This window comes from Rhinichthys klamathensis, unplaced genomic scaffold (genome assembly GCF_029890125.1).
Source record: "Rhinichthys klamathensis goyatoka isolate OS25496 unplaced genomic scaffold, OSU_Roscu_1.1 h1tg000176l_1, whole genome shotgun sequence".
In the NCBI taxonomy this organism is placed as follows: domain Eukaryota; kingdom Metazoa; phylum Chordata; class Actinopteri; order Cypriniformes; family Leuciscidae; genus Rhinichthys; species Rhinichthys klamathensis.
This window is the reverse complement of record NW_026606705.1, coordinates 6568258-6591934: the sequence shown is the minus strand read 5'-3', so window position 1 is coordinate 6591934 and position 23677 is coordinate 6568258. Positions and strand designations below refer to the sequence as shown.

The window sequence follows — 23677 nt, the reverse complement described above, 5'->3', positions numbered from 1 at the left end:
CTCACCAAAACATTGTAACAACACTGACGCATATTACATGAATATGAGAGTAATACTATTACTGCATTTGTTCAACATTAGTCCTACAAAAACACTGGACCTCAATTACATTGCATATGTAGGACTGGACAAACGCACAAAAGGGAATGCAGAAAGCAGATCTTTCATTTACACTCTCCCGTGTATCAAAAAGCACCACTCTGCCCCATGTGAGGCTCGAACTCACGACCTTCAGATTATGAGACTGACGCGCTGCCTAACTGCGCCAACGAGGCATGTGCTGTGGCTAGGGTGAGCGGTGCAGCACTAGCTTCCAGATCATCTGCCATTCGGTGCAGCTCCAAAAGTTCTGCTCACCCTCAGCCATCACGTCAGGATGGCCGAGCGGTCTAAGGCGCTGCGTTCAGGTCGCAGTCTCCCCTGGAGGCGTGGGTTCGAATCCCACTTCTGACAAACCTAACCTTTGGCTGTGGGCTCAAGCTAGAGTCTTTAACCCTCTGGCAAGTTTACCCAGAAATGCATTCATGTTGACAAAGCACTGCATTTCAGTTCATGCTAGAGTTAACCAAACATTACAGTAACACTGACCTGCATTACATGGACTTTAAAGTAACACTTTAGTGCAATGTATGGGATTCGGTGGCATTTTCGTGCAGTTTCTTGGAATTTCAAGTCGTGACATTTCATGAAATTGGACATGTTTATAGAATGGGATCCAACAGAATTTCAAAGAATACCACGTTCTGATGTTTACCGGAAGAAGAACTTGTTTATGAAAGGCTGTTCATGTCTTCTTTTTTTTTCTTTTTAGGGGGAGTATGCGATGTGATTCTTGGAGTCTGACTGTGATGTCATGGTCTGAAGTTTTGGGGATGCAGTAGAGTTTCATGGCAAGGATTCTTGGAAATTTCTTGGAATTGAATGTCATGGGTTTTGGGGGCATGGGGTGGAGTGTCATGGCATAAGATTCAAGGAATGTCATGCAAAACATTACATTAGCATTGACAAGACATGTCATTGGAACGAAAGAATTATATTAGCCTCAACAAAACATTGTAACAACACTGACGCATATTACATGAATATGAGAGTAATACTATTACTGCATTTGTTCAACATTAGTCCTACAAAAACACTGGACCTCAATTACATTGCATATGAAGGACTGGACAAACGCACAAAAGGGAATGCAGAAAGCAGCTCTTTCATTTACACTCTCCCGTGTATCAAAAAGCACCACTCTGCCCCGTGTGAGGCTCGAACTCACGACCTTCAGATTATGAGACTGACGCGCTGCCTAACTGCGCCAACGAGGCATGTGCTGTGGCTAGGGTGAGCGGTGCAGCACTAGCTTCCAGATCATCTGCCATTCGGTGCAGCTGCAAAAGTACTGCTCACCCTCAGCCATCACGTCAGGATGGCCGAGCGGTCTAAGGCGCTGCGTTCAGGTCGCAGTCTCCCCTGGAGGCGTGGGTTCGAATCCCACTTCTGACAAACCTAACCTTTGGCTGCGGGCTCAAGCTAGAGTCTTTAACCCTCTGGCAAGTTTACCCAGAAATGCATTCATGTTGACAAAGCACTGCATTTCAGTTCATGCTAGAGTTAACCAAACATTACAGTAACACTGACCTGCATTACATGGACTTTAAAGTAACACTTTAGTGCGATGTATGGGATTCGGTGGCATTTTCGTGCAGTTTTCTTGGAATTTCAAGTCGTGACATTTCATGAAATTGGACATGTTTATAGAATGGGATCCAACAGAATTTCAAAGAATACCACGTTCTGATGTTTACCGGAAGAAGAACTTGTTTATGAAAGGCTGTTCATGTCTTCTTTTTTTTTTCTTTTTAGGGGGAGTATGCGATGTGATTCTTGGAGTCTGACTGTGATGTCATGGTCTGAAGTTTTGGGGATGCAGTAGAGTTTCATGGCAAGGATTCTTGGAAATTTCTTGGAATTGAATGTCATGGGTTTTGGGGGCATGGGGTGGAGTGTCATGGCATAAGATTCAAGGAATGTCATGCAAAACATTGCATTAGCATTGACAAGACATGTCATTGGAACGAAAGAATTATATTAGCCTCACCAAAACATTGTAACAACACTGACGCATATTACATGAATATGAGAGTAATACTATTACTGCATTTGTTCAACATTAGTCCTACAAAAACACTGGACCTCAATTACATTGCATATGTAGGACTGGACAAACGCACAAAAGGGAATGCAGAAAGCAGATCTTTCATTTACACTCTCCCGTGTATCAAAAAGCACCACTCTGCCCCATGTGAGGCTCGAACTCACGACCTTCAGATTATGAGACTGACGCGCTGCCTAACTGCGCCAACGAGGCATGTGCTGTGGCTAGGGTGAGCGGTGCAGCACTAGCTTCCAGATCATCTGCCATTCGGTGCAGCTCCAAAAGTACTGCTCACCCTCAGCCATCACGTCAGGATGGCCGAGCGGTCTAAGGCGCTGCGTTCAGGTCGCAGTCTCCCCTGGAGGCGTGGGTTCGAATCCCACTTCTGACAAACCTAACCTTTGGCTGCGGGCTCAAGCTAGAGTCTTTAACCCTCTGGCAAGTTTACCCAGAAATGCATTCATGTTGACAAAGCACTGCATTTCAGTTCATGCTAGAGTTAACCAAACATTACAGTAACACTGACCTGCATTACATGGACTTTAAAGTAACACTTTAGTGCGATGTATGGGATTCGGTGGCATTTTCGTGCAGTTTTCTTGGAATTTCAAGTCGTGACATTTCATGAAATTGGACATGTTTATAGAATGGGATCCAACAGAATTTCAAAGAATACCACGTTCTGATGTTTACCGGAAGAAGAACTTGTTTATGAAAGGCTGTTCATGTCTTCTTTTTTTTTCTTTTTAGGGGGAGTATGCGATGTGATTCTTGGAGTCTGACTGTGATGTCATGGTCTGAAGTTTTGGGGATGCAGTAGAGTTTCATGGCAAGGATTCTTGGAAATTTCTTGGAATTGAATGTCATGGGTTTTGGGGGCATGGGGTGGAGTGTCATGGCATAAGATTCAAGGAATGTCATGCAAAACATTGCATTAGCATTGACAAGACATGTCATTGGAACGAAAGAATTATATTAGCCTCACCAAAACATTGTAACAACACTGACGCATATTACATGAATATGAGAGTAATACTATTACTGCATTTGTTCAACATTAGTCCTACAAAAACACTGGACCTCAATTACATTGCATATGTAGGACTGGACAAACGCACAAAAGGGAATGCAGAAAGCAGATCTTTCATTTACACTCTCCCGTGTATCAAAAAGCACCACTCTGCCCCATGTGAGGCTCGAACTCACGACCTTCAGATTAAGAGACTGACGCGCTGCCTAACTGCGCCAACGAGGCATGTGCTGTGGCTAGGGTGAGCGGTGCAGCACTAGCTTCCAGATCATCTGCCATTCGGTGCAGCTCCAAAAGTACTGCTCACCCTCAGCCATCACGTCAGGATGGCCGAGCGGTCTAAGGCGCTGCGTTCAGTTCGCAGTCTCCCCTGGAGGCGTGGGTTCGAATCCCACTTCTGACAAACCTAACCTTTGGCTGCGGGCTCAAGCTAGAGTCTTTAACCCTCTGGCAAGTTTACCCAGAAATGCATTCATGTTGACAAAGCACTGCATTTCAGTTCATGCTAGAGTTAACCAAACATTACAGTAACACTGACCTGCATTACATGGACTTTAAAGTAACACTTTAGTGCAATGTATGGGATTCGGTGGCATTTTCGTGCAGTTTCTTGGAATTTCAAGTCGTGACATTTCATGAAATTGGACATGTTTATAGAATGGGATCCAACAGAATTTCAAAGAATACCACGTTCTGATGTTTACCGGAAGAAGAACTTGTTTATGAAAGGCTGTTCATGTCTTCTTTTTTTTTCTTTTTAGGGGGAGTATGCGATGTGATTCTTGGAGTCTGACTGTGATGTCATGGTCTGAAGTTTTGGGGATGCAGTAGAGTTTCATGGCAAGGATTCTTGGAAATTTCTTGGAATTGAATGTCATGGGTTTTGGGGGCATGGGGTGGAGTGTCATGGCATAAGATTCAAGGAATGTCATGCAAAACATTACATTAGCATTGACAAGACATGTCATTGGAACGAAAGAATTATATTAGCCTCAACAAAACATTGTAACAACACTGACGCATATTACATGAATATGAGAGTAATACTATTACTGCATTTGTTCAACATTAGTCCTACAAAAACACTGGACCTCAATTACATTGCATATGAAGGACTGGACAAACGCACAAAAGGGAATGCAGAAAGCAGCTCTTTCATTTACACTCTCCCGTGTATCAAAAAGCACCACTCTGCCCCGTGTGAGGCTCGAACTCACGACCTTCAGATTATGAGACTGACGCGCTGCCTAACTGCGCCAACGAGGTATTTGCTGTGGCTAGGGTGAGCGGTGCAGCACTAGCTTCCAGATCATCTGCCATTCGGTGCAGCTGCAAAAGTACTGCTCACCCTCAGCCATCACGTCAGGATGGCCGAGCGGTCTAAGGCGCTGCGTTCAGGTCGCAGTCTCCCCTGGAGGCGTGGGTTCGAATCCCACTTCTGACAAACCTAACCTTTGGCTGCGGGCTCAAGCTAGAGTCTTTAACCCTCTGGCAAGTTTACCCAGAAATGCATTCATGTTGACAAAGCACTGCATTTCAGTTCATGCTAGAGTTAACCAAACATTACAGTAACACTGACCTGCATTACATGGACTTTAAAGTAACACTTTAGTGCGATGAATGGGATTCGGTGGCATTTTTTCGTGCAGTTTTCTTGGAATTTCAAGTCGTGACATTTCATGAAATTGGACATGTTTATAGAATGGGATCCAACAGAATTTCAAAGAATACCACGTTCTGATGTTTACCGGAAGAAGAACTTGTTTATGAAAGGCTGTTCATGTCTTCTTTTTTTTTCTTTTTAGGGGGAGTATGCGATGTGATTCTTGGAGTCTGACTGTGATGTCATGGTCTGAAGTTTTGGGGATGCAGTAGAGTTTCATGGCAAGGATTCTTGGAAATTTCTTGGAATTGAATGTCATGGGTTTTGGGGGCATGGGGTGGAGTGTCATGGCATAAGATTCAAGGAATGTCATGCAAAACATTGCATTAGCATTGACAAGACATGTCATTGGAACGAAAGAATTATATTAGCCTCACCAAAACATTGTAACAACACTGACGCATATTACATGAATATGAGAGTAATACTATTACTGCATTTGTTCAACATTAGTCCTACAAAAACACTGGACCTCAATTACATTGCATATGTAGGACTGGACAAACGCACAAAAGGGAATGCAGAAAGCAGATCTTTCATTTACACTCTCCCGTGTATCAAAAAGCACCACTCTGCCCCATGTGAGGCTCGAACTCACGACCTTCAGATTATGAGACTGACGCGCTGCCTAACTGCGCCAACGAGGCATGTGCTGTGGCTAGGGTGAGCGGTGCAGCACTAGCTTCCAGATCATCTGCCATTCGGTGCAGCTCCAAAAGTACTGCTCACCCTCAGCCATCACGTCAGGATGGCCGAGCGGTCTAAGGCGCTGCGTTCAGGTCGCAGTCTCCCCTGGAGGCGTGGGTTCGAATCCCACTTCTGACAAACCTAACCTTTGGCTGTGGGCTCAAGCTAGAGTCTTTAACCCTCTGGCAAGTTTACCCAGAAATGCATTCATGTTGACAAAGCACTGCATTTCAGTTCATGCTAGAGTTAACCAAACATTACAGTAACACTGACCTGCATTACATGGACTTTAAAGTAACACTTTAGTGCAATGTATGGGATTCGGTGGCATTTTCGTGCAGTTTCTTGGAATTTCAAGTCGTGACATTTCATGAAATTGGACATGTTTATAGAATGGGATCCAACAGAATTTCAAAGAATACCACGTTCTGATGTTTACCGGAAGAAGAACTTGTTTATGAAAGGCTGTTCATGTCTTCTTTTTTTTTCTTTTTAGGGGGAGTATGCGATGTGATTCTTGGAGTCTGACTGTGATGTCATGGTCTGAAGTTTTGGGGATGCAGTAGAGTTTCATGGCAAGGATTCTTGGAAATTTCTTGGAATTGAATGTCATGGGTTTTGGGGGCATGGGGTGGAGTGTCATGGCATAAGATTCAAGGAATGTCATGCAAAACATTACATTAGCATTGACAAGACATGTCATTGGAACGAAAGAATTATATTAGCCTCACCAAAACATTGTAACAACACTGACGCATATTACATGAATATGAGAGTAATACTATTACTGCATTTGTTCAACATTAGTCCTACAAAAACACTGGACCTCAATTACATTGCATATGTAGGACTGGACAAACGCACAAAAGGGAATGCAGAAAGCAGATCTTTCATTTACACTCTCCCGTGTATCAAAAAGCACCACTCTGCCCCGTGTGAGGCTCGAACTCACGACCTTCAGATTATGAGACTGACGCGCTGCCTAACTGCGCCAACGAGGCATGTGCTGTGGCTAGGGTGAGCGGTGCAGCACTAGCTTCCAGATCATCTGCCATTCGGTGCAGCTCCAAAAGTACTGCTCACCCTCAGCCATCACGTCAGGATGGCCGAGCGGTCTAAGGCGCTGCGTTCAGGTCGCAGTCTCCCCTGGAGGCGTGGGTTCGAATCCCACTTCTGACAAACCTAACCTTTGGCTGCGGGCTCAAGCTAGAGTCTTTAACCCTCTGGCAAGTTTACCCAGAAATGCATTCATGTTGACAAAGCACTGGATTCCAGTTCATGCTAGAGTTAACCAAACATTACAGTAACACTGACCTGCATTACATGGACTTTAAAGTAACACTTTAGTGCGATGTATGGGATTCGGTGGCATTTTCGTGCAGTTTTCTTGGAATTTCAAGTCGTGACATTTCATGAAATTGGACATGTTTATAGAATGGGATCCAACAGAATTTCAAAGAATACCACGTTCTGATGTTTACCGGAAGAAGAACTTGTTTATGAAAGGCTGTTCATGTCTTCTTTTTTTTCTTTTTAGGGGGAGTATGCGATGTGATTCTTGGAGTCTGACTGTGATGTCATGGTCTGAAGTTTTGGGGATGCAGTAGAGTTTCATGGCAAGGATTCTTGGAAATTTCTTGGAATTGAATGTCATGGGTTTTGGGGGCATGGGGTGGAGTGTCATGGCATAAGATTCAAGGAATGTCATGCAAAACATTGCATTAGCATTGACAAGACATGTCATTGGAACGAAAGAATTATATTAGCCTCAACAAAACATTGTAACAACACTGACGCATATTACATGAATATGAGAGTAATACTATTACTGCATTTGTTCAACATTAGTCCTACAAAAACACTGGACCTCAATTACATTGCATATGAAGGACTGGACAAACGCACAAAAGGGAATGCAAAAAGCAGCTCTTTCATTTACACTCTCCCGTGTATCAAAAAGCACCACTCTGCCCCGTGTGAGGCTCGAACTCACGACCTTCAGATTATGAGACTGACGCGCTGCCTAACTGCGCCAACGAGGCATGTGCTGTGGCTAGGGTGAGCGGTGCAGCACTAGCTTCCAGATCATCTGCCATTCGGTGCAGCTGCAAAAGTACTGCTCACCCTCAGCCATCACGTCAGGATGGCCGAGCGGTCTAAGGCGCTGCGTTCAGGTCGCAGTCTCCCCTGGAGGCGTGGGTTCGAATCCCACTTCTGACAAACCTAACCTTTGGCTGCGGGCTCAAGCTAGAGTCTTTAACCCTCTGGCAAGTTTACCCAGAAATGCATTCATGTTGACAAAGCACTGCATTTCAGTTCATGCTAGAGTTAACCAAACATTACAGTAACACTGACCTGCATTACATGGACTTTAAAGTAACACTTTAGTGCGATGTATGGGATTCGGTGGCATTTTCGTGCAGTTTTCTTGGAATTTCAAGTCGTGACATTTCATGAAATTGGACATGTTTATAGAATGGGATCCAACAGAATTTCAAAGAATACCACGTTCTGATGTTTACCGGAAGAAGAACTTGTTTATGAAAGGCTGTTCATGTCTTCTTTTTTTTTCTTTTTAGGGGGAGTATGCCATGTGATTCTTGGAGTCTGACTGTGATGTCATGGTCTGAAGTTTTGGGGATGCAGTAGAGTTTCATGGCAAGGATTCTTGGAAATTTCTTGGAATTGAATGTCATGGGTTTTGGGGGCATGGGGTGGTAATGTCATAGCATAAGATTCAAGGAATGTCATGCAAAACATTGCATTAGCATTGACAAGACATGTCATTGGAACGAAAGAATTATATTAGCCTCACCAAAACATTGTAACAACACTGACGCATATTACATGAATATGAGAGTAATACTATTACTGCATTTGTTCAACATTAGTCCTACAAAAACACTGGACCTCAATTACATTGCATAAGTAGGACTGGACAAACGCACAAAAGGGAATGCAGAAAGCAGATCTTTCATTTACACTCTCCCGTGTATCAAAAAGCACCACTCTGCCCCGTGTGAGGCTCGAACTCACGACCTTCAGATTATGAGACTGACGCGCTGCCTAACTGCGCCAACGAGGCATGTGCTGTGGCTAGGGTGAGCGGTGCAGCACTAGCTTCCAGATCATCTGCCATTCGGTGCAGCTGCAAAAGTACTGCTCACCCTCAGCCATCACGTCAGGATGACCGAGCGGTCTAAGGCGCTGCGTTCAGGTCGCAGTCTCCCCTGGAGGCGTGGGTTCGAATCCCACTTCTGACAAACCTAACCTTTGGCTGCGGGCTCAAGCTAGAGTCTTTAACCCTCTGGCAAGTTTACCCAGAAATGCATTCATGTTGACAAAGCACTGCATTTCAGTTCATGCTAGAGTTAACCAAACATTACAGTAACACTGACCTGCATTACATGGACTTTAAAGTAACACTTTAGTGCGATGTATGGGATTCGGTGGCATTTTCGTGCAGTTTCTTGGAATTTCAAGTCGTGACATTTCATGAAATTGGACATGTTTATAGAATGGGATCCAACAGAATTTCAAAGAATACCACGTTCTGATGTTTACCGGAAGAAGAACTTGTTTATGAAAGGCTGTTCATGTCTTCTTTTTTTTTCTTTTTAGGGGGAGTATGCCATGTGATTCTTGGAGTCTGACTGTGATGTCATGGTCTGAAGTTTTGGGGATGCAGTAGAGTTTCATGGCAAGGATTCTTGGAAATTTCTTGGAATTGAATGTCATGGGTTTTGGGGGCATGGGGTGGAGTGTCATGGCATAAGATTCAAGGAATGTCATGCAAAACATTGCATTAGCATTGACAAGACATGTCATTGGAACGAAAGAATTATATTAGCCTCAACAAAACATTGTAACAACACTGACGCATATTACATGAATATGAGAGTAATACTATTACTGCATTTGTTCAACATTAGTCCTACAAAAACACTGGACCTCAATTACATTGCATATGAAGGACTGGACAAACGCACAAAAGGGAATGCAGAAAGCAGCTCTTTCATTTACACTCTCCCGTGTATCAAAAAGCACCACTCTGCCCCGTGTGAGGCTCGAACTCACGACCTTCAGATTATGAGACTGACGCGCTGCCTAACTGCGCCAACGAGGCATGTGCTGTGGCTAGGGTGAGCGGTGCAGCACTAGCTTCCAGATCATCTGCCATTCGGTGCAGCTGCAAAAGTACTGCTCACCCTCAGCCATCACGTCAGGATGGCCGAGCGGTCTAAGGCGCTGCGTTCAGGTCGCAGTCTCCCCTGGAGGCGTGGGTTCGAATCCCACTTCTGACAAACCTAACCTTTGGCTGCGGGCTCAAGCTAGAGTCTTTAACCCTCTGGCAAGTTTACCCAGAAATGCATTCATGTTGACAAAGCACTGCATTTCAGTTCATGCTAGAGTTAACCAAACATTACAGTAACACTGACCTGCATTACATGGACTTTAAAGTAACACTTTAGTGCGATGTATGGGATTCGGTGGCATTTTCGTGCAGTTTTCTTGGAATTTCAAGTCGTGACATTTCATGAAATTGGACATGTTTATAGAATGGGATCCAACAGAATTTCAAAGAATACCACGTTCTGATGTTTACCGGAAGAAGAACTTGTTTATGAAAGGCTGTTCATGTCTTCTTTTTTTTCTTTTTAGGGGGAGTATGCGATGTGATTCTTGGAGTCTGACTGTGATGTCATGGTCTGAAGTTTTGGGGATGCAGTAGAGTTTCATGGCAAGGATTCTTGGAAATTTCTTGGAATTGAATGTCATGGGTTTTGGGGGCATGGGGTGGAGTGTCATGGCATAAGATTCAAGGAATGTCATGCAAAACATTGCATTAGCATTGACAAGACATGTCATTGGAACGAAAGAATTATATTAGCCTCAACAAAACATTGTAACAACACTGACGCATATTACATGAATATGAGAGTAATACTATTACTGCATTTGTTCAACATTAGTCCTACAAAAACACTGGACCTCAATTACATTGCATATGAAGGACTGGACAAACGCACAAAAGGGAATGCAAAAAGCAGCTCTTTCATTTACACTCTCCCGTGTATCAAAAAGCACCACTCTGCCCCGTGTGAGGCTCGAACTCACGACCTTCAGATTATGAGACTGACGCGCTGCCTAACTGCACCAACGAGGCATGTGCTGTGGCTAGGGTGAGCGGTGCAGCACTAGCTTCCAGATCATCTGCCATTCGGTGCAGCTGCAAAAGTACTGCTGACCCTCAGCCATCACGTCAGGATGGCCGAGCGGTCTAAGGCGCTGCGTTCAGGTCGCAGTCTCCCCTGGAGGCGTGGGTTCGAATCCCACTTCTGACAAACCTAACCTTTGGCTGCGGGCTCAAGCTAGAGTCTTTAACCCTCTGGCAAGTTTACCCAGAAATGCATTCATGTTGACAAAGCACTGCATTTCAGTTCATGCTAGAGTTAACCAAACATTACAGTAACACTGACCTGCATTACATGGACTTTAAAGTAACACTTTAGTGCGATGTATGGGATTCGGTGGCATTTTCGTGCAGTTTTCTTGGAATTTCAAGTCGTGACATTTCATGAAATTGGACATGTTTATAGAATGGGATCCAACAGAATTTCAAAGAATACCACGTTCTGATGTTTACCGGAAGAAGAACTTGTTTATGAAAGGCTGTTCATGTCTTCTTTTTTTTCTTTTTAGGGGGAGTATGCGATGTGATTCTTGGAGTCTGACTGTGATGTCATGGTCTGAAGTTTTGGGGATGCAGTAGAGTTTCATGGCAAGGATTCTTGGAAATTTCTTGGAATTGAATGTCATGGGTTTTGGGGGCATGGGGTGGAGTGTCATGGCATAAGATTCAAGGAATGTCATGCAAAACATTGCATTAGCATTGACAAGACATGTCATTGGAACGAAAGAATTATATTAGCCTCAACAAAACATTGTAACAACACTGACGCATATTACATGAATATGAGAGTAATACTATTACTGCATTTGTTCAACATTAGTCCTACAAAAACACTGGACCTCAATTACATTGCATATGAAGGACTGGACAAACGCACAAAAGGGAATGCAAAAAGCAGCTCTTTCATTTACACTCTCCCGTGTATCAAAAAGCACCACTCTGCCCCGTGTGAGGCTCGAACTCACGACCTTCAGATTATGAGACTGACGCGCTGCCTAACTGCGCCAACGAGGCATGTGCTGTGGCTAGGGTGAGCGGTGCAGCACTAGCTTCCAGATCATCTGCCATTCGGTGCAGCTGCAAAAGTACTGCTCACCCTCAGCCATCACGTCAGGATGGCCGAGCGGTCTAAGGCGCTGCGTTCAGGTCGCAGTCTCCCCTGGAGGCGTGGGTTCGAATCCCACTTCTGACAAACCTAACCTTTGGCTGCGGGCTCAAGCTAGAGTCTTTAACCCTCTGGCAAGTTTACCCAGAAATGCATTCATGTTGACAAAGCACTGCATTTCAGTTCATGCTAGAGTTAACCAAACATTACAGTAACACTGACCTGCATTACATGGACTTTAAAGTAACACTTTAGTGCGATGTATGGGATTCGGTGGCATTTTCGTGCAGTTTTCTTGGAATTTCAAGTCGTGACATTTCATGAAATTGGACATGTTTATAGAATGGGATCCAACAGAATTTCAAAGAATACCACGTTCTGATGTTTACCGGAAGAAGAACTTGTTTATGAAAGGCTGTTCATGTCTTCTTTTTTTTTCTTTTTAGGGGGAGTATGCCATGTGATTCTTGGAGTCTGACTGTGATGTCATGGTCTGAAGTTTTGGGGATGCAGTAGAGTTTCATGGCAAGGATTCTTGGAAATTTCTTGGAATTGAATGTCATGGGTTTTGGGGGCATGGGGTGGAGTGTCATGGCATAAGATTCAAGGAATGTCATGCAAAACATTACATTAGCATTGACAAGACATGTCATTGGAACGAAAGAATTATATTAGCCTCAACAAAACATTGTAACAACAATGACGCATATTACATGAATATGAGAGTAATACTATTACTGCATTTGTTCAACATTAGTCCTACAAAAACACTGGACCTCAATTACATTGCATAAGTAGGACTGGACAAACGCACAAAAGGGAATGCAGAAAGCAGATCTTTCATTTACACTCTCCCGTGTATCAAAAAGCACCACTCTGCCCCGTGTGAGGCTCGAACTCACGACCTTCAGATTATGAGACTGACGCGCTGCCTAACTGCGCCAACGAGGCATGTGCTGTGGCTAGGGTGAGCGGTGCAGCACTAGCTTCCAGATCATCTGCCATTCGGTGCAGCTGCAAAAGTACTGCTCACCCTCAGCCATCACGTCAGGATGACCGAGCGGTCTAAGGCGCTGCGTTCAGGTCGCAGTCTCCCCTGGAGGCGTGGGTTCGAATCCCACTTCTGACAAACCTAACCTTTGGCTGCGGGCTCAAGCTAGAGTCTTTAACCCTCTGGCAAGTTTACCCAGAAATGCATTCATGTTGACAAAGCACTGCATTTCAGTTCATGCTAGAGTTAACCAAACATTACAGTAACACTGACCTGCATTACATGGACTTTAAAGTAACACTTTAGTGCGATGTATGGGATTCGGTGGCATTTTCGTGCAGTTTCTTGGAATTTCAAGTCGTGACATTTCATGAAATTGGACATGTTTATAGAATGGGATCCAACAGAATTTCAAAGAATACCACGTTCTGATGTTTACCGGAAGAAGAACTTGTTTATGAAAGGCTGTTCATGTCTTCTTTTTTTTTCTTTTTAGGGGGAGTATGCCATGTGATTCTTGGAGTCTGACTGTGATGTCATGGTCTGAAGTTTTGGGGATGCAGTAGAGTTTCATGGCAAGGATTCTTGGAAATTTCTTGGAATTGAATGTCATGGGTTTTGGGGGCATGGGGTGGAGTGTCATGGCATAAGATTCAAGGAATGTCATGCAAAACATTGCATTAGCATTGACAAGACATGTCATTGGAACGAAAGAATTATATTAGCCTCAACAAAACATTGTAACAACACTGACGCATATTACATGAATATGAGAGTAATACTATTACTGCATTTGTTCAACATTAGTCCTACAAAAACACTGGACCTCAATTACATTGCATATGAAGGACTGGACAAACGCACAAAAGGGAATGCAGAAAGCAGCTCTTTCATTTACACTCTCCCGTGTATCAAAAAGCACCACTCTGCCCCGTGTGAGGCTCGAACTCACGACCTTCAGATTATGAGACTGACGCGCTGCCTAACTGCGCCAACGAGGCATGTGCTGTGGCTAGGGTGAGCGGTGCAGCACTAGCTTCCAGATCATCTGCCATTCGGTGCAGCTGCAAAAGTACTGCTCACCCTCAGCCATCACGTCAGGATGGCCGAGCGGTCTAAGGCGCTGCGTTCAGGTCGCAGTCTCCCCTGGAGGCGTGGGTTCGAATCCCACTTCTGACAAACCTAACCTTTGGCTGCGGGCTCAAGCTAGAGTCTTTAACCCTCTGGCAAGTTTACCCAGAAATGCATTCATGTTGACAAAGCACTGCATTTCAGTTCATGCTAGAGTTAACCAAACATTACAGTAACACTGACCTGCATTACATGGACTTTAAAGTAACACTTTAGTGCGATGTATGGGATTCGGTGGCATTTTCGTGCAGTTTTCTTGGAATTTCAAGTCGTGACATTTCATGAAATTGGACATGTTTATAGAATGGGATCCAACAGAATTTCAAAGAATACCACGTTCTGATGTTTACCGGAAGAAGAACTTGTTTATGAAAGGCTGTTCATGTCTTCTTTTTTTTCTTTTTAGGGGGAGTATGCGATGTGATTCTTGGAGTCTGACTGTGATGTCATGGTCTGAAGTTTTGGGGATGCAGTAGAGTTTCATGGCAAGGATTCTTGGAAATTTCTTGGAATTGAATGTCATGGGTTTTGGGGGCATGGGGTGGAGTGTCATGGCATAAGATTCAAGGAATGTCATGCAAAACATTGCATTAGCATTGACAAGACATGTCATTGGAACGAAAGAATTATATTAGCCTCAACAAAACATTGTAACAACACTGACGCATATTACATGAATATGAGAGTAATACTATTACTGCATTTGTTCAACATTAGTCCTACAAAAACACTGGACCTCAATTACATTGCATATGAAGGACTGGACAAACGCACAAAAGGGAATGCAAAAAGCAGCTCTTTCATTTACACTCTCCCGTGTATCAAAAAGCACCACTCTGCCCCGTGTGAGGCTCGAACTCACGACCTTCAGATTATGAGACTGACGCGCTGCCTAACTGCACCAACGAGGCATGTGCTGTGGCTAGGGTGAGCGGTGCAGCACTAGCTTCCAGATCATCTGCCATTCGGTGCAGCTGCAAAAGTACTGCTGACCCTCAGCCATCACGTCAGGATGGCCGAGCGGTCTAAGGCGCTGCGTTCAGGTCGCAGTCTCCCCTGGAGGCGTGGGTTCGAATCCCACTTCTGACAAACCTAACCTTTGGCTGCGGGCTCAAGCTAGAGTCTTTAACCCTCTGGCAAGTTTACCCAGAAATGCATTCATGTTGACAAAGCACTGCATTTCAGTTCATGCTAGAGTTAACCAAACATTACAGTAACACTGACCTGCATTACATGGACTTTAAAGTAACACTTTAGTGCGATGTATGGGATTCGGTGGCATTTTCGTGCAGTTTTCTTGGAATTTCAAGTCGTGACATTTCATGAAATTGGACATGTTTATAGAATGGGATCCAACAGAATTTCAAAGAATACCACGTTCTGATGTTTACCGGAAGAAGAACTTGTTTATGAAAGGCTGTTCATGTCTTCTTTTTTTTCTTTTTAGGGGGAGTATGCGATGTGATTCTTGGAGTCTGACTGTGATGTCATGGTCTGAAGTTTTGGGGATGCAGTAGAGTTTCATGGCAAGGATTCTTGGAAATTTCTTGGAATTGAATGTCATGGGTTTTGGGGGCATGGGGTGGAGTGTCATGGCATAAGATTCAAGGAATGTCATGCAAAACATTGCATTAGCATTGACAAGACATGTCATTGGAACGAAAGAATTATATTAGCCTCAACAAAACATTGTAACAACACTGACGCATATTACATGAATATGAGAGTAATACTATTACTGCATTTGTTCAACATTAGTCCTACAAAAACACTGGACCTCAATTACATTGCATATGAAGGACTGGACAAACGCACAAAAGGGAATGCAAAAAGCAGCTCTTTCATTTACACTCTCCCGTGTATCAAAAAGCACCACTCTGCCCCGTGTGAGGCTCGAACTCACGACCTTCAGATTATGAGACTGACGCGCTGCCTAACTGCGCCAACGAGGCATGTGCTGTGGCTAGGGTGAGCGGTGCAGCACTAGCTTCCAGATCATCTGCCATTCGGTGCAGCTGCAAAAGTACTGCTCACCCTCAGCCATCACGTCAGGATGGCCGAGCGGTCTAAGGCGCTGCGTTCAGGTCGCAGTCTCCCCTGGAGGCGTGGGTTCGAATCCCACTTCTGACAAACCTAACCTTTGGCTGCGGGCTCAAGCTAGAGTCTTTAACCCTCTGGCAAGTTTACCCAGAAATGCATTCATGTTGACAAAGCACTGCATTTCAGTTCATGCTAGAGTTAACCAAACATTACAGTAACACTGACCTGCATTACATGGACTTTAAAGTAACACTTTAGTGCGATGTATGGGATTCGGTGGCATTTTCGTGCAGTTTTCTTGGAATTTCAAGTCGTGACATTTCATGAAATTGGACATGTTTATAGAATGGGATCCAACAGAATTTCAAAGAATACCACGTTCTGATGTTTACCGGAAGAAGAACTTGTTTATGAAAGGCTGTTCATGTCTTCTTTTTTTTTCTTTTTAGGGGGAGTATGCCATGTGATTCTTGGAGTCTGACTGTGATGTCATGGTCTGAAGTTTTGGGGATGCAGTAGAGTTTCATGGCAAGGATTCTTGGAAATTTCTTGGAATTGAATGTCATGGGTTTTGGGGGCATGGGGTGGAGTGTCATGGCATAAGATTCAAGGAATGTCATGCAAAACATTACATTAGCATTGACAAGACATGTCATTGGAACGAAAGAATTATATTAGCCTCAACAAAACATTGTAACAACAATGACGCATATTACATGAATATGAGAGTAATACTATTACTGCATTTGTTCAACATTAGTCCTACAAAAACACTGGACCTCAATTACATTGCATATGTAGGACTGGACAAACGCACAAAAGGGAATGCAGAAAGCAGCTCTTTCATTTACACTCTCCCGTGTATCAAAAAGCACCACTCTGCCCCGTGTGAGGCTCGAACTCACGACCTTCAGATTATGAGACTGACGCGCTGCCTAACTGCGCCAACGAGGCATGTGCTGTGACTAGGGTGAGCGGTGCAGCACTAGCTTCCAGATCATCTGCCATTCGGTGCAGCTGCAAAAGTACTGCTCACCCTCAGCCATCACGTCAGGATGGCCGAGCGGTCTAAGGCGCTGCGTTCAGGTCGCAGTCTCCCCTGGAGGCGTGGGTTCGAATCCCACTTCTGACAAACCTAACCTTTGGCTGCGGGCTCAAGCTAGAGTCTTTAACCCTCTGGCAAGTTTACCCAGAAATGCATTCATGTTGACAAAGCACTGCATTTCAGTTCATGCTAGAGTTAACCAAACATTACAGTAACACTGACCTGCATTACATGGACTTTAAAGTAACACTTTAGTGCGATGTATGGGATTCGGTGGCATTTTCGTGCAGTTTTCTTGGAATTTCAAGTCGTGACATTTCATGAAATTGGACATGTTTATAGAATGGGATCCAACAGAATTTCAAAGAATACCACGTTCTGATGTTTACCGGAAGAAGAACTTGTTTATGAAAGGCTGTTCATGTCTTCTTTTTTTTTCTTTTTAGGGGGAGTATGCGATGTGATTCTTGGAGTCTGACTGTGATGTCATGGTCTGAAGTTTTGGGGATGCAGTAGAGTTTCATGGCAAGGATTCTTGGAAATTTCTTGGAATTGAATGTCATGGGTTTTGGGGGCATGGGGTGGAGTGTCATGGCATAAGATTCAAGGAATGTCATGCAAAACATTGCATTAGCATTGACAAGACATGTCATTGGAACGAAAGAATTATATTAGCCTCAACAAAACATTGTAACAACACTGACGCATATTACATGAATATGAGAGTAATACTATTACTGCATTTGTTCAACATTAGTCCTACAAAAACACTGGACCTCAATTACATTGCATATGAAGGACTGGACAAACGCACAAAAGGGAATGCAAAAAGCAGCTCTTTCATTTACACTCTCCCGTGTATCAAAAAGCACCACTCTGCCCCGTGTGAGGCTCGAACTCACGACCTTCAGATTATGAGACTGACGCGCTGCCTAACTGCGCCAACGAGGCATGTGCTGTGGCTAGGGTGAGCGGTGCAGCACTAGCTTCCAGATCATCTGCCATTCGGTGCAGCTGCAAAAGTACTGCTCACCCTCAGCCATCACGTCAGGATGGCCGAGCGGTCTAAGGCGCTGCGTTCAGGTCGCAGTCTCCCCTGGAGGCGTGGGTTCGAATCCCACTTCTGACAAACCTAACCTTTGGCTGCGGGCTCAAGCTAGAGTCTTTAACCCTCTGGCAAGTTTACCCAGAAATGCATTCATGTTGACAAAGCACTGCATTTCAGTTCATGCTAGAGTTAACCAAACATTACAGTAACACTGACCTGCATTACATGGACTTTAAAGTAACACTTTAGTGCGATGTATGGGATTCGGTGGCATTTTCGTGCAGTTTTCTTGGAATTTCAAGTCGTGACATTTCATGAAATTGGACATGTTTATAGAATGGGATCCAACAGAATTTCAAAGAATACCACGTTCTGATGTTTACCGGAAGAAGAACTTGTTTATGAAAGGCTGTTCATGTCTTCTTTTTTTTTCTTTTTAGGGGGAGTATGCCATGTGATTCTTGGAGTCTGACTGTGATGTCATGGTCTGAAGTTTTGGGGATGCAGTAGAGTTTCATGGCAAGGATTCTTGGAAATTTCTTGGAATTGAATGTCATGGGTTTTGGGGGCATGGGGTGGAGTGTCATGGCATAAGATTCAAGGAATGTCATGCAAAACATTGCATTAGCATTGACAAGACATGTCATTGGAACGAAAGAATTATATTAGCCTCAACAAAACATTGTAACAACACTGACGCATATTACATGAATATGAGAGTAATACTATTACTGCATTTGTTCAACATTAGTCCTACAAAAACACTGGACCTCAATTACATTGCATATGAAGGACTGGACAAACGCACAAAAGGGAATGCAAAAAGCAGCTCTTTCATTTACACTCTCCCGTGTATCAAAAAGCACCACTCTGCCCCGTGTGAGGCTCGAACTCACGACCTTCAGATTATGAGACTGACGCGCTGCCTAACTGCGCCAACGAGGCATGTGCTGTGGCTAGGGTGAGCGGTGCAGCACTAGCTTCCAGATCATCTGCCATTCGGTGCAGCTGCAAAAGTACTGCTCACCCTCAGCCATCACGTCAGGATGGCCGAGCGGTCTAAGGCGCTGCGTTCAGGTCGCAGTCTCCCCTGGAGGCGTGGGTTCGAATCCCACTTCTGACAAACCTAACCTTTGGCTGCGGGCTCAAGCTAGAGTCTTTAACCCTCTGGCAAGTTTACCCAGAAATGCATTCATGTTGACAAAGCACTGCATTTCAGTTCATGCTAGAGTTAACCAAACATTACAGTAACACTGACCTGCATTACATGGACTTTAAAGTAACACTTTAGTGCGATGTATGGGATTCGGTGGCATTTTCGTGCAGTTTTCTTGGAATTTCAAGTCGTGACATTTCATGAAATTGGACATGTTTATAGAATGGGATCCAACAGAATTTCAAAGAATACCACGTTCTGATGTTTACCGGAAGAAGAACTTGTTTATGAAAGGCTGTTCATGTCTTCTTTTTTTTTCTTTTTAGGGGGAGTATGCCATGTGATTCTTGGAGTCTGACTGTGATGTCATGGTCTGAAGTTTTGGGGATGCAGTAGAGTTTCATGGCAAGGATTCTTGGAAATTTCTTGGAATTGAATGTCATGGGTTTTGGGGGCATGGGGTGGAGTGTCATGGCATAAGATTCAAGGAATGTCATGCAAAACATTGCATTAGCATTGACAAGACATGTCATTGGAACGAAAGAATTATATTAGCCTCAACAAAACATTGTAACAACACTGACGCATATTACATGAATATGAGAGTAATACTATTACTGCCAGGGACGTGCACAGGAATTTTGTGGGGCAGTTGCTCTGACCTGAAAAAAGGCCACTACCCCCAAAACTCACGGGCTATATGAAGGAATATATTCAGTTGAATTTTGCCCATACAAATTGCCTTATCTGATCGTGTTTATGTCCAAACGCAATGCCTCATATTATGGTCTTATTATTATTTATAAAGATTGCAAACGTCAAAGATGACAGGTTTATGATATACAACTTTGTAAACAGTATACAAAATGTATTAACAATATGTTAAATGTCACCAAAATACACATGAGAAAAAGAGTTCCTCATATTATTGTTTATTGTTTTTTAATTATTATTATTATTATTATTTATTATTTTTAAATAAATAATCTGGATTGAATTGACAGATGGGGAAAAACTCGCTTCTAATAAAAATAAAAAAAACGCTTAGATTTCGGAAAAAATACAATCCTTTTTTAACCTTTTGGCTTCCCGTACATTCAATTGTGCTTTTTGCTCATCTGGGCAACTACGCATGATTTGTAGTATGATTGCGTAAAGGGAACAGGAATTCCGGTAAGGAACAGAATCGACTGCTACACCCACCGATCCTGACCTCCCTGGGGCCCTAAGCAAAATTCTGCTAATGGGCCCTCTACCTGACCTGTGATGTCGTGAGCTATGTAAACCATTTGCCATTGCCACAGTCACACCTGACACTTCAGCGCTCCCATACAATCCTCCCTCCTTTAAACAAAACAGTCAAAGAATAAGTACAACAATATAGAACAGAATGAGGTTCAAACACACAATATTTATTGAATAGAGTATTTTCTATAGAATGTTAAGATAATAAGTGAATATTATTAAGTAAGTGAATATTAACGTAAACATAAATAAGAAGAAAATAATAAATTATAACCCTGAGCTTTGGCTTTTGGGATTAACTTTGGTTCTTTCTACAGCCTGGGCATTTTCGGCATCAGTATGATTTTTAAATTTTTTATTATGCATGTTGAAGCAATTCTTGATTTATGGTTATTATTTACTGAGGGATGTGCATCCATTTTGACCAGTATGTCCAGCTAATCAACATTTTTAATTCAATATAGCCTATAAATCAATAGTCAATCAATGTCAAATTGTCAATACATTGCTTTCTATCTTGCATAATTAGTGCAGTTGTTTAGAGTTTTTAACTACACTGAGACTAGATAATCAGTGTCTTGTTTTATAATGTGTACTTTGATTGGGAGTGCCATCATTCACGTGCATATATTGTACAGTATGTCTGGTCTCCACATATTTCTGCTTGAAAAATGCGAGTTTCATTTCGGCAACGCGCATATGAACGCACGATAACACATGCGACGCGGTTATGTTTTCCGAGCAGCAGTAAACAAACACCGTTGCACTTTGTCGTTTATCAAAATCAAACGTAATAAATAATTGTATTTTACTCTCACTTTTGCCAGCCACAAAGGGATGCAAGAGATGCACTGCCTGCCCAGCTAGGTTAGCAAGACCAAAAAACATCAAACTTTGCTGACATCAAACTTAGAGAGGAGAGAACACAAGTTTACTTGATTGTTGTTCCCGCAATTCACTCTCATGGTTTTTTTCTTCTTCCTCTTTTCGTGACCAGAAGGATAGTTTCGCTTCATTTTGTCGTGGATGTTGTAGCTACATTTGACGGCGCGCTATGACTATGACACGAGATGGAGGCGTGGCCTTAAGTAATTTGCGTGGCCCTACGCCGGTCGCGTGCAGTCTATGGTCGCGTGCAGCGTTTGCCCTTCATACTGACTTTCACTTTCGGTGCCCGAATGGAAGTGAATGAGGCTTTGCGATTTTTTTTTTAATCTAGGCCTACGTGAAATTCTGCATCCATTGTACGATTTAATTTTTTTCTCGGAAGGGCAACTTGAGTGAGAAGGGCAACTTGAGTGAGAAGGGCATATGGGCAGTTGCCCGGGCAACCTGAGCAACCCCCCTGTGCACGTCCCTGATTACTGCATTTGTTCAACATTAGTCCTACAAAAACACTGGACCTCAATTACATTGCATATGAAGGACTGGACAAACGCACAAAAGGGAATGCAAAAAGCAGCTCTTTCATTTACACTCTCCCGTGTATCAAAAAGCACCACTCTGCCCCGTGTGAGGCTCAAACTCACGACCTTCAGATTATGAGACTGACGCGCTGCCTAACTGCGCCAACGAGGCATGTGCTGTGGCTAGGGTGAGCGGTGCAGCACTAGCTTCCAGATCATCTGCCATTCGGTGCAGCTCCAAAAGTACTGCTCACCCTCAGCCATCACGTCAGGATGGCCGAGCGGTCTAAGGCGCTGCGTTCAGGTCGCAGTCTCCCCTGGAGGCGTGGGTTCGAATCCCACTTCTGACAAACCTAACCTTTGGCTGCGGGCTCAAGCTAGAGTCTTTAACCCTCTGGCAAGTTTACCCAGAAATGCATTCATGTTGACAAAGCACTGCATTTCAGTTCATGCTAGAGTTAACCAAACATTACAGTAACACTGACCTGCATTACATGGACTTTAAAGTAACACTTTAGTGCGATGTATGGGATTCGGTGGCATTTTCGTGCAGTTTTCTTGGAATTTCAAGTCGTGACATTTCATGAAATTGGACATGTTTATAGAATGGGATCCAACAGAATTTCAAAGAATCCCACGTTCTGATGTTTACCGGAAGAAGAACTTGTTTATGAAAGGCTGTTCATGTCTTCTTTTTTTTTCTTTTTAGGGGGAGTATGCCATGTGATTCTTGGAGTCTGACTGTGATGTCATGGTCTGAAGTTTTGGGGATGCAGTAGAGTTTCATGGCAAGGATTCTTGGAAATTTCTTGGAATTGAATGTCATGGGTTTTGGGGGCATGGGGTGGAGTGTCATGGCATAAGATTCAAGGAATGTCATGCAAAACATTACATTAGCATTGACAAGACATGTCATTGGAACGAAAGAATTATATTAGCCTCAACAAAACATTGTAACAACACTGACGCATATTACATGAATATGAGAGTAATACTATTACTGCATTTGTTCAACATTAGTCCTACAAAAACACTGGACCTCAATTACATTGCATATGTAGGACTGGACAAACGCACAAAAGGGAATGCAGAAAGCAGCTCTTTCATTTACACTCTCCCGTGTATCAAAAAGCACCACTCTGCCCCGTGTGAGGCTCGAACTCACAACCTTCAGATTATGAGACTGACGCACTGCCTAACTGCGCCAACGAGGCATGTGCTGTGGCTAGGGTGAGCGGTGCACCACTAGCTTCCAGATCATCTGCCATTCGGTGCAGCTGCAAAAGTACTGCTCACCCTCAGCCATCACGTCAGGATGGCCGAGCGGTCTAAGGCGCTGCGTTCAGGTCGCAGTCTCCCCTGGAGGCGTGGGTTCGAATCCCACTTCTGACAAACCTAACCTTTGGCTGCGGGCTCAAGCTAGAGTCTTGAGCCCGCAACTAACCCTCTGGCAAGTTTACCCAGAAATGCATTCATGTTGACAAAGCACTGCATTTCAGTTCATGCTAGAGTTAACCAAACATTACAGTAACACTGACCTGCATTACATGGACTTTAAAGTAACACTTTAGTGCGATGTATGGGATTCGGTGGCATTTTCGTGCAGTTTTCTTGGAATTTCAAGTCGTGACATTTCATGAAATTGGACATGTTTATAGAATGGGATCCAACAGAATTTCAAAGAATACCACGTTCTGATGTTTACCGGAAGAAGAACTTGTTTATGAAAGGCTGTTCATGTCTTCTTTTTTTTTCTTTTTAGGGGGAGTATGCGATGTGATTCTTGGAGT

At 43.5% G+C, this 23677-nt stretch overlaps 33 non-coding genes across 33 annotated transcripts; 18 read left to right on the top strand and 15 right to left on the bottom strand.

Moving 5' to 3' along the window:
• Positions 1–201: 201 nt before the first annotated feature.
• trnam-cau (transfer RNA methionine (anticodon CAU)) lies at positions 202–275 on the bottom strand. The gene has a single exon. It is a non-coding gene; the product is annotated as a tRNA-Met (tRNA).
• A 95-nt stretch (positions 276–370) lies between these two features.
• trnal-cag (transfer RNA leucine (anticodon CAG)) lies at positions 371–453 on the top strand. Its single transcript has one exon. It is a non-coding gene; the product is annotated as a tRNA-Leu (tRNA).
• A 789-nt stretch (positions 454–1242) lies between these two features.
• trnam-cau (transfer RNA methionine (anticodon CAU)) lies at positions 1243–1316 on the bottom strand. The gene has a single exon. It is a non-coding gene; the product is annotated as a tRNA-Met (tRNA).
• A 95-nt stretch (positions 1317–1411) lies between these two features.
• Positions 1412–1494, top strand: trnal-cag (transfer RNA leucine (anticodon CAG)). Its single transcript has one exon. It is a non-coding gene; the product is annotated as a tRNA-Leu (tRNA).
• Positions 1495–2285: 791 nt separating this feature from the next.
• trnam-cau (transfer RNA methionine (anticodon CAU)) lies at positions 2286–2359 on the bottom strand. The gene has a single exon. It is a non-coding gene; the product is annotated as a tRNA-Met (tRNA).
• A 95-nt stretch (positions 2360–2454) lies between these two features.
• trnal-cag (transfer RNA leucine (anticodon CAG)) lies at positions 2455–2537 on the top strand. Its single transcript has one exon. It is a non-coding gene; the product is annotated as a tRNA-Leu (tRNA).
• Positions 2538–4537: 2000 nt separating this feature from the next.
• On the top strand, positions 4538–4620 carry trnal-cag (transfer RNA leucine (anticodon CAG)). Its single transcript has one exon. It is a non-coding gene; the product is annotated as a tRNA-Leu (tRNA).
• A 792-nt stretch (positions 4621–5412) lies between these two features.
• trnam-cau (transfer RNA methionine (anticodon CAU)) lies at positions 5413–5486 on the bottom strand. The gene has a single exon. It is a non-coding gene; the product is annotated as a tRNA-Met (tRNA).
• A 95-nt stretch (positions 5487–5581) lies between these two features.
• On the top strand, positions 5582–5664 carry trnal-cag (transfer RNA leucine (anticodon CAG)). The gene has a single exon. It is a non-coding gene; the product is annotated as a tRNA-Leu (tRNA).
• Positions 5665–6453: 789 nt separating this feature from the next.
• On the bottom strand, positions 6454–6527 carry trnam-cau (transfer RNA methionine (anticodon CAU)). The gene has a single exon. It is a non-coding gene; the product is annotated as a tRNA-Met (tRNA).
• Positions 6528–6622: 95 nt separating this feature from the next.
• Positions 6623–6705, top strand: trnal-cag (transfer RNA leucine (anticodon CAG)). Its single transcript has one exon. It is a non-coding gene; the product is annotated as a tRNA-Leu (tRNA).
• A 789-nt stretch (positions 6706–7494) lies between these two features.
• Positions 7495–7568, bottom strand: trnam-cau (transfer RNA methionine (anticodon CAU)). The gene has a single exon. It is a non-coding gene; the product is annotated as a tRNA-Met (tRNA).
• Positions 7569–7663: 95 nt separating this feature from the next.
• trnal-cag (transfer RNA leucine (anticodon CAG)) lies at positions 7664–7746 on the top strand. The gene has a single exon. It is a non-coding gene; the product is annotated as a tRNA-Leu (tRNA).
• Positions 7747–8537: 791 nt separating this feature from the next.
• On the bottom strand, positions 8538–8611 carry trnam-cau (transfer RNA methionine (anticodon CAU)). Its single transcript has one exon. It is a non-coding gene; the product is annotated as a tRNA-Met (tRNA).
• Positions 8612–9578: 967 nt separating this feature from the next.
• Positions 9579–9652, bottom strand: trnam-cau (transfer RNA methionine (anticodon CAU)). Its single transcript has one exon. It is a non-coding gene; the product is annotated as a tRNA-Met (tRNA).
• A 95-nt stretch (positions 9653–9747) lies between these two features.
• Positions 9748–9830, top strand: trnal-cag (transfer RNA leucine (anticodon CAG)). The gene has a single exon. It is a non-coding gene; the product is annotated as a tRNA-Leu (tRNA).
• Positions 9831–10788: 958 nt separating this feature from the next.
• Positions 10789–10871, top strand: trnal-cag (transfer RNA leucine (anticodon CAG)). Its single transcript has one exon. It is a non-coding gene; the product is annotated as a tRNA-Leu (tRNA).
• Positions 10872–11660: 789 nt separating this feature from the next.
• trnam-cau (transfer RNA methionine (anticodon CAU)) lies at positions 11661–11734 on the bottom strand. The gene has a single exon. It is a non-coding gene; the product is annotated as a tRNA-Met (tRNA).
• Positions 11735–11829: 95 nt separating this feature from the next.
• trnal-cag (transfer RNA leucine (anticodon CAG)) lies at positions 11830–11912 on the top strand. Its single transcript has one exon. It is a non-coding gene; the product is annotated as a tRNA-Leu (tRNA).
• Positions 11913–12702: 790 nt separating this feature from the next.
• Positions 12703–12776, bottom strand: trnam-cau (transfer RNA methionine (anticodon CAU)). Its single transcript has one exon. It is a non-coding gene; the product is annotated as a tRNA-Met (tRNA).
• A 967-nt stretch (positions 12777–13743) lies between these two features.
• On the bottom strand, positions 13744–13817 carry trnam-cau (transfer RNA methionine (anticodon CAU)). The gene has a single exon. It is a non-coding gene; the product is annotated as a tRNA-Met (tRNA).
• Positions 13818–13912: 95 nt separating this feature from the next.
• trnal-cag (transfer RNA leucine (anticodon CAG)) lies at positions 13913–13995 on the top strand. Its single transcript has one exon. It is a non-coding gene; the product is annotated as a tRNA-Leu (tRNA).
• Positions 13996–14953: 958 nt separating this feature from the next.
• Positions 14954–15036, top strand: trnal-cag (transfer RNA leucine (anticodon CAG)). Its single transcript has one exon. It is a non-coding gene; the product is annotated as a tRNA-Leu (tRNA).
• Positions 15037–15825: 789 nt separating this feature from the next.
• trnam-cau (transfer RNA methionine (anticodon CAU)) lies at positions 15826–15899 on the bottom strand. Its single transcript has one exon. It is a non-coding gene; the product is annotated as a tRNA-Met (tRNA).
• Positions 15900–15994: 95 nt separating this feature from the next.
• Positions 15995–16077, top strand: trnal-cag (transfer RNA leucine (anticodon CAG)). Its single transcript has one exon. It is a non-coding gene; the product is annotated as a tRNA-Leu (tRNA).
• A 790-nt stretch (positions 16078–16867) lies between these two features.
• trnam-cau (transfer RNA methionine (anticodon CAU)) lies at positions 16868–16941 on the bottom strand. The gene has a single exon. It is a non-coding gene; the product is annotated as a tRNA-Met (tRNA).
• Positions 16942–17036: 95 nt separating this feature from the next.
• On the top strand, positions 17037–17119 carry trnal-cag (transfer RNA leucine (anticodon CAG)). The gene has a single exon. It is a non-coding gene; the product is annotated as a tRNA-Leu (tRNA).
• A 790-nt stretch (positions 17120–17909) lies between these two features.
• Positions 17910–17983, bottom strand: trnam-cau (transfer RNA methionine (anticodon CAU)). Its single transcript has one exon. It is a non-coding gene; the product is annotated as a tRNA-Met (tRNA).
• Positions 17984–18078: 95 nt separating this feature from the next.
• Positions 18079–18161, top strand: trnal-cag (transfer RNA leucine (anticodon CAG)). The gene has a single exon. It is a non-coding gene; the product is annotated as a tRNA-Leu (tRNA).
• A 790-nt stretch (positions 18162–18951) lies between these two features.
• Positions 18952–19025, bottom strand: trnam-cau (transfer RNA methionine (anticodon CAU)). The gene has a single exon. It is a non-coding gene; the product is annotated as a tRNA-Met (tRNA).
• Positions 19026–19120: 95 nt separating this feature from the next.
• Positions 19121–19203, top strand: trnal-cag (transfer RNA leucine (anticodon CAG)). Its single transcript has one exon. It is a non-coding gene; the product is annotated as a tRNA-Leu (tRNA).
• Positions 19204–22154: 2951 nt separating this feature from the next.
• Positions 22155–22237, top strand: trnal-cag (transfer RNA leucine (anticodon CAG)). The gene has a single exon. It is a non-coding gene; the product is annotated as a tRNA-Leu (tRNA).
• Positions 22238–23196: 959 nt separating this feature from the next.
• On the top strand, positions 23197–23279 carry trnal-cag (transfer RNA leucine (anticodon CAG)). Its single transcript has one exon. It is a non-coding gene; the product is annotated as a tRNA-Leu (tRNA).
• Positions 23280–23677: the final 398 nt, after the last annotated feature.